This window comes from Myotis davidii, unplaced genomic scaffold (genome assembly GCF_000327345.1).
Source record: "Myotis davidii unplaced genomic scaffold, ASM32734v1 scaffold2314, whole genome shotgun sequence".
NCBI classification, from domain to species: domain Eukaryota; kingdom Metazoa; phylum Chordata; class Mammalia; order Chiroptera; family Vespertilionidae; genus Myotis; species Myotis davidii.
This window is the reverse complement of record NW_006285722.1, coordinates 72,984-80,157: the sequence shown is the minus strand read 5'-3', so window position 1 is coordinate 80,157 and position 7,174 is coordinate 72,984. Positions and strand designations below refer to the sequence as shown.

At 43.5% G+C, this 7,174-nt stretch overlaps 1 pseudogene; it reads right to left on the bottom strand.

Moving 5' to 3' along the window:
- Window positions 1-4,461: 4,461 nt before the first annotated feature.
- On the bottom strand, window positions 4,462-6,685 carry LOC102752623 (annotated as a pseudogene).
- Window positions 6,686-7,174: the final 489 nt, after the last annotated feature.

Here is a 7,174-nt window from a genome sequence, read left to right as displayed (position 1 = left end):
CTGCCGCCGGCGGGGAGCCAGGCGAGATGCTGCCAGGTTGGAAGAGATTCCAGAGTTCCTCCCACATCCTCCCAGGCCCGGGTTCAGGGTTCTGGGGGTCGTGCCCCTCCACCCCGCTCCCGGCTCCTCTCTCCCTGTGGGCATATCAACGTGAAAAAAGCCCCTTGTTCACTGGAGCCCTCCTCCCTCGGGTTTTTACCTAGAAGTGGACTGTTGATTGCAGCCTGGGGCCTGCGGGGAGGCGCAGTGGTGAGAGCTAGCTGATTTTAAAGTACTTCATACAAATCGGAGTTACAAAATAGTCCCAGGATGTAATGCACAAATGCAGTCAATGATGCAATAACTATGTATGGTGCCAGGTGGGTATAAATGTCTAAACACTACGTTGTGCACCTGAAACTAATATAATATTGAATGTTAAGTGTAATTGGGGAAATGACATTTAAAAAATGAGTACTTCTGAGACACCTGCCCTGAATCAGGCTCTGTGTCCGTCCAGTGTCTGTTGATGATCTTCCATTAGGGCTAAATCTAGGTTTGAAAAAAAAAAAAGAGTTCAGGAGGATTTGGACTGAGAAAAGGCCTTTTGGGGTAGTAGCCTTAGGACAGCAGGTATCCACCTGTGGGCGTGTGTCCGGTTGAAGGGTTCCAGAGTGGGTGAGGGATGAGGCTGCGGAGGCAGCCAGGGCACCCGGAGACCTCTCCAGCCCTTTGATGATGAAAAGGAGGAGGAAAAAGATTGTAATTTGAGGGTTGAGGAGAGTTTTTTCTTGTTGAATTAAAAAAAATATATTTTTATTGATTTCAGACAGGAAGGAAGTGGTAGAGAGAGAGAGAAACATCAGTGATGAGAGAGAATCAATGATTGGCTGCCTCCTGCACGCCCCACACTGGGCATTGAGCCAGGGCCGGGGCATGTGCCCTGACTGGGAATCCAGCCGTGACCTCCTGGCTCATAGGTCCACACTCAACCACTGAGCCATGCTGGCCGGGCTGTTGTTGAATTGTAAAAGTTCTACATTTTTAAAGAAAATAATATATTGAAAATGCAAGAAAGTTAAGGAATCTTGACCAAGGATGAATAGGATTCAGGGTCCAGATTAAGAGACTGGGTTTAATAAGAGGGACAGACGGCTGTTTTAGGCACCTGGCCTGGGCAGGAGTGCTGGAATGTGTCTCTTAGGGGAGGAGATAATGCTGTATTGGATCATTATTTATCTTTTTGAAATTTTATCTTCTAGAGCAGAGTTGGTCTTTAAGCCTCATGAAATTGCAAACACTTTCATGATTCATGCTTTGATCGGATCAGAAACATCTGTTAAAGAGAAGTACACTGTCGGACCACAATCTTGGGGGCGGGAATAAAACCAGCTCTGTTATTTATTTATTTATTTTTAAAAATATATTTTATTGATTTTTTTACAGAGAGGAAGGGAGAGGGATAGAGAGTCAGAAACATCGATGAGAGAGAAGCATCGATCAGCTGCCTCCTGCACATCCCCCACTGGGAATGTGCCTGCAACCAAGGTACATGCCCTTGACCAGAATCAAACCCGGGACTCTTCAGTCCCCAGGCCGACGCTTTATCCAGTGAGCCAAACCGGCCAGGGCAGCTCTGTTATTTTATATGCCACTTGATAGAATAAGTATTTAGTATCTACATTAAGTTGAGTGTTATTTAATGTATGCTTTTTCCAGAGATGCATGTAAGTGATTTAGGAACTAACCATCTTTTTGAAGATTTTCGTACTCAAAAGTGGGAACATCCAAAGCAAATCAGTGGTGGTTTTCTTCTCTCTCTCTCTCTCTCTCTCTCTCTCTCTCTCAAGCCATCAATGCACAATGGTTTCTCAAATCAACCTGGGTTCCTGTTGAAAGTATGGATTCCCTGGCCTCCCTTCAAGCCTTTGAAATGAAACTTTCTGGGGGTGGAGTTTAGGAATAGTAATTTCAAACACCGACCACAGGATTCTCTGGCATTGAAGATTATTGATAGGTTGTGAGGTTTTTATTTGAGATTTGGATTGTTGGGGTCTCTTTAGAACAGATTTCCTTGAAGGTTATTTGAATGAATTGCTGGCAAACTTATGTGACTGAAAGTTATAATCCCTTTCTATTGTGTCATCTCAAAATTTTAATGTATTTTAAAGGGAAATTATGTAGTCATTTTGCCTGCAAAAAACATTGCTTATGATCATAAAACCCTATTTTAAAAATATTAGAAGATACAGAAGAAATAAAATTTCTTTAATTCTGTAATGAAGAAACAACCATCAGTGATTCTTTCTGGCATTTTATATATAAAAGACATGCATACCACACACTCCACCATTGGGATTATATTTATGTACATTTCTTATATATTTTTTTTAACTTAGCCATTATGAGCACTTTCCCACCTAGTTAAGTTTTTTTAAACACCATTTTAATGAAAGTATATGGTTGATGGAGTAAAAAACTATTCAAATGCATTTTTCAAATCTAATTTTCACATATCCGTACTGCTTTTCCTCACCAGGAAAAGTTGACATTTCTGAAGGATCTATTGCATTTCAGGCCCATTCTCTTATTTCAGCAGTTCTCAAACTTTAATGGGTATACTAGTAAGAGTCACCTGAGGAGCTTGTTAAAAATTTATTTTCCTGAGTGCCAGGCCCAGCTTCTCTGAAAGTAGGGCCCAGGAATCTGCAATGTAAACAGATTCCCTTCTGTATTAGATATAAGCACTCTTGGGAAACACATTTTGAAAAATGCTTTTTAAATAAGTGGCAAAACAGACTCAGACACGTTAGTCACTTGCCCAGAGCCTTTTATTATATCTGTTAACAAGGTTTGAGCTCAGTTCTTCATGACTTCAGAGCTGTTTCTTTCCATTACCTCAGGCCTTCTCAGAACTCCTCATCCACGTGTCCCTACTGACGGTAGAGAGGGAACTCTGACCCTCTTCAGGGCTCTGTGGGGTAGCTGAGAATGACTCATAAGCACACATTGGACCTCCATTAAATCTCCCATCAGAAAGTTTATGAATTCTGTTATGTTGCATAACATATACTATATAAACTAATTGCAGTGCTTTGCTTGTTAAATTTACTTCATGTTTCCTGACTGTTTTATGACAACTCTTGCTGTAAAATGGGTGAAACAGGGTCATCCGGCATCTCTTGCCCAGATGCGGGAACCCTGCTCCATTGTGCTCTGGGGTTCAGGGAGGAAGGGGCTGTTGAAGTAGTAACTCCTCTTGGAGTCAGGGAAGAGGAGGACTGCTTTGGAGTACTTAGTGACCGAGGAGCAGAAGGTGGTGGGCATGACCAAAAGAAAGTGCCATTTATTAGAGATAGGGCCCTCTACCCTTAGGAGAGGACTGGTGTTCGTAAACTGAAGGGAGTGGCATTGGAGTGAACTTTTTCATTTTCTAAAATCTTCCCAAAATGTAATGTTACACCCAGCTAATGTTTTCCTTTCCTTAAACAATATTTTTTCTTCTTGTTTTGTGTGTGTTCCATCTGTTTTAGTAGTGTACTTATGTATTTTAATTATCATATATCCTACAAAGTAATTTATTATTTACCAAATTCAGCACCAGCGATGTGTCAGGTCATAGGAATATGTAAATCAGATGCTTACTATGGGAAGTGACCACTAGTACTCAGGAGTACTTATGAGGAAAAGAACAACAACAAAATGTTAAGGTAACTCTCTATTGTATGTACTGCACAACAAATAAAACATTGTGTTAAATTTTAGAAATTACATTTTAAAACAATATTCCCATTAAAAACACCACACACACAATGACAATGAAAAAATAAAAACACCATATGAACACTGCAGGAAGTGTTCTAGGTAATCCACATGAACCTTGGTGTAGGTTCTTAAGCCCAGCCCATGGCTAAGTGGGAACACACTCTGTACTAGTGTCTCAGGCCTGGGGGACAGTGAGATGCTGGACCGCTGAGGCCCGGGAAGGGTGGAAGCCACTGTCCGGCCAAGCCCTTAGCAGCCTTCCTCCCTTGGGTTGTAGAGAACAGACTAAGGAGTCTCCTGCCCAGTTTGCTTGTCTTTGTTCTGGGAGGCGGTTAGGCAGTGCTCAAGGAATGTGGGCCTAGACCAGCCGTGGGCAAACTACGGCCTGCGGGCCGGATCCGGCCCGTTTGAAATGAATAAAACTATTGAAAAAAAAAAGACCATACCCTTTTATGTAATGATGTTTACTTTGAATTTATATTAGTTCACACAAACACTCCATCCATGCTTTTGTTCCGGCCCTCCAGTTCAGTTTAAGAACCCATTGTGGCCCTCGAGTCAAAAAGTTTGCCCACCCCTGATCTAGAACCATCTACAACTTCGTAACTCAGCTGTGAAGAACACCCTTAGGTATCGGTAGACATTTAGCCAGTACTTCAAGACCGGGAAGCCTGAAAGGGGTAAAATGCAGGCTGTTACCTGGAGATGAAGTATATGTTATGGAGGGAGAACAGGTCTTATCCTGGGTCTGGAAGGCACATTTAAGAAATCTCAAATCAAAGTAGTGTCATCATAAGAGTTGCTAGTGATTTGCAATTCATCAAGCTGTGCAAACACACACCCAGAATGTTCTACCTATGTGTGCAAACACAATGTGCTTGCTGGGGCTCAAGGGTCGAGAGCAACTTGCAAGCCCCAAGCTTTAATTTTTCCATCTTAGGCCCCACTGACAATCCTTTTGTTGTCAAATGGATGCATTGGGCCAATTCTTCGTGTTGCTCTAGAACATTTAAACAGGTTCCACATTTAGTATCCCATAGCTTGATGGTATGACCTATCTGATGATTCCCTAACAACCAACCAGTCCCTGTACTGGAGCCAGGCAATGCCTTGCTTGAGCCCATTCAGAGTACGAACAAATTCACAGGAACTCTTGCTCCAGACTTTGATGGTTCTTTCACCAGAGGCAGATACGGTGTATTATCATCAAAGTCTGCTCTATTGACAGCAGCGCAGTGGGCAACCAGGAGCAGAGTGAAATCGGTTTGGCAGAGCCATGTCCCACACAGCGTTGGAGCTGTCCTTGGAACAGGTCACCATCAGTCCATTGCTGAAGCGTCAGTGCAGTCCAGCCTTATGGTGCATCAACATGTTCAGAACTTCACCCATGTTACGATCCCAGACCCTCACTGTAGAGTCTGAAGAGCTAGTCACAATGATACATGACATCCTGGAGACATAGGACAGAGCCCGTGTGCACCATTAACACTTTCAAACATTCCAAGCGGTTTTTTTTAAAAATATATTTTATTGATTTTTTACAGAGAGGAAGGGAGAGAGACAGAGAGCTAGAAACATCGACGAGAGAGGAACACCGATCAGCTGCCTCCCGCACATCTCCCACCGGGGATGTGCCCGCAACCCAGGCACATGCCCCCGACCGGAATCGAACCTGAGCCCCTCCAGTCCGCAAGCCGATGCTCCATCCACTGAGCCAAACCGGCCTCGGCTCCAAGCGGTTTTATCCCAGATCTTAATAGAATTATCTCGTAGGCCATTGATAATTTTTTCATCATCATAGTGTGAACAGTAGACACCTTCACTATTTTCAGGGGGACACTGAATCCTCTGCAAGCTGTGAGGTTCTCACTAGCAGTTGGAATCTGTCGTCTATAAAGTGAATTGGGAGAGCTACCTGTGGGTCTATTTTTATTTTAACTAATTTATTTATCCTCAGCTAAGTATGTGTTTATTGACTTTAGAGAGAGAGGAAGAGAGAGAAAGAGAGAGAGAGAGAGAGAGAGAGAGAGAGAGAGAAAGAGAGAAAGAGAAACATCCATTAGTTGCTTCTCATATGCGCCCTGACTGGGGATCAAACCCACAACCTAGGTATATGCCTTGACTGGGACTTGAACCCGCAGCCTTTTGGTGTACAGGATGATGCTCCAACCAACTGAGCCACCTGGCACCTGGCCAGGGCTGTGGCTCTGTTTTTAAACAGGCACCAATCCCACCCTCTTCTTTCGGAAGGTCACTTACAGGGAGGGTCCGTGCCCACCATTCGTTCAGTCAGCTTCTTCCAAAGCATCTCTTGGGAGATCACTTGCTGCTGTTCTTTGCAGACCAGCTCTGCCACATGCAGAGACCTGGGATCCAGGTTGAAAAGAATGTCTCCTGCTTTGCGATCTAAGCTTCGCTCTGGTGAAGTGGTAATGGAGTCCCCGTGCAGCATGGGCTTCAGGAACAAGTCAGTAGGTCCATGTTGCTAATGACCTTTGGGAAACAAGGTGCTCCACACCTTCCATTTGATCTGCTTCAGACCGCTGGTCAAAATTTAATACACAGGTTTTTCTTTTTGTGATAGTTTCCTTCTGATGGCCTCTTTTTGGAGATGATCACAGGTGATGTCTCATTACTTATCTAGAAATTATTCTGTACTTCAGATCCACCAATCCAAGGAATGAGCATATCCCTTTCAGACTGGTCTGAGAAAAGACAGCTGTCAAGCAGCTTCCAGGATTTTTTCCATTTACTGTTTCCAGCTTTCTCCCATAAATCCCAAACATGCACTCCGGTAACTGTTGAAAGACAGAAAGCAATCCCTGTACCCACCGTGGTGTCAGTGGCAAAGGATAGCCACCAAGAAACGGAAGGAAGGGTCCATGGAGTGGTGGATCGTGGGCTCCCTGGTCTTGTCCTCCATCGGCAAACAGGGCTCCATGGTGACTCCAGAGCCCCGCCTCCCGCTGTCTGGGCAGCAGAGAACAGAGGTGGCCGAGGCGGAGGCGGTAATCACACCTACTCTAGCTTCAAATGATTTCTCTTTCTGTTTCCATATTCCATCCAGGACACGACTAATTGCATTTAGTTATTTCCCCTTGTCTGCTCCAGTTTGAGATAGTTCCAGTTTTTTTCCCTGTCTTTCATTATTTGGACCCTTTTGAAGAGTACCAGTTAATTATTTTGTAGAATACAGTTTTGTAGAAGAGTACTGATCAGAGAGAGTGTTATATTACCACTGATTCATGAAGTGGAGAGGTCTTATCACGGGTGATATTAACTTTGATCACTTAGTTAAGGTGATATTTGCTAGGTTTCTCCCCTATAAAGCTAACTGTCTTTTCTTTTGTAGTTAATAATTATCCTGGAGGAGATATTTTGAGACGATGCAAACTGTTTTTTCTCAAATTTTCACCCATTAATTTGAGCA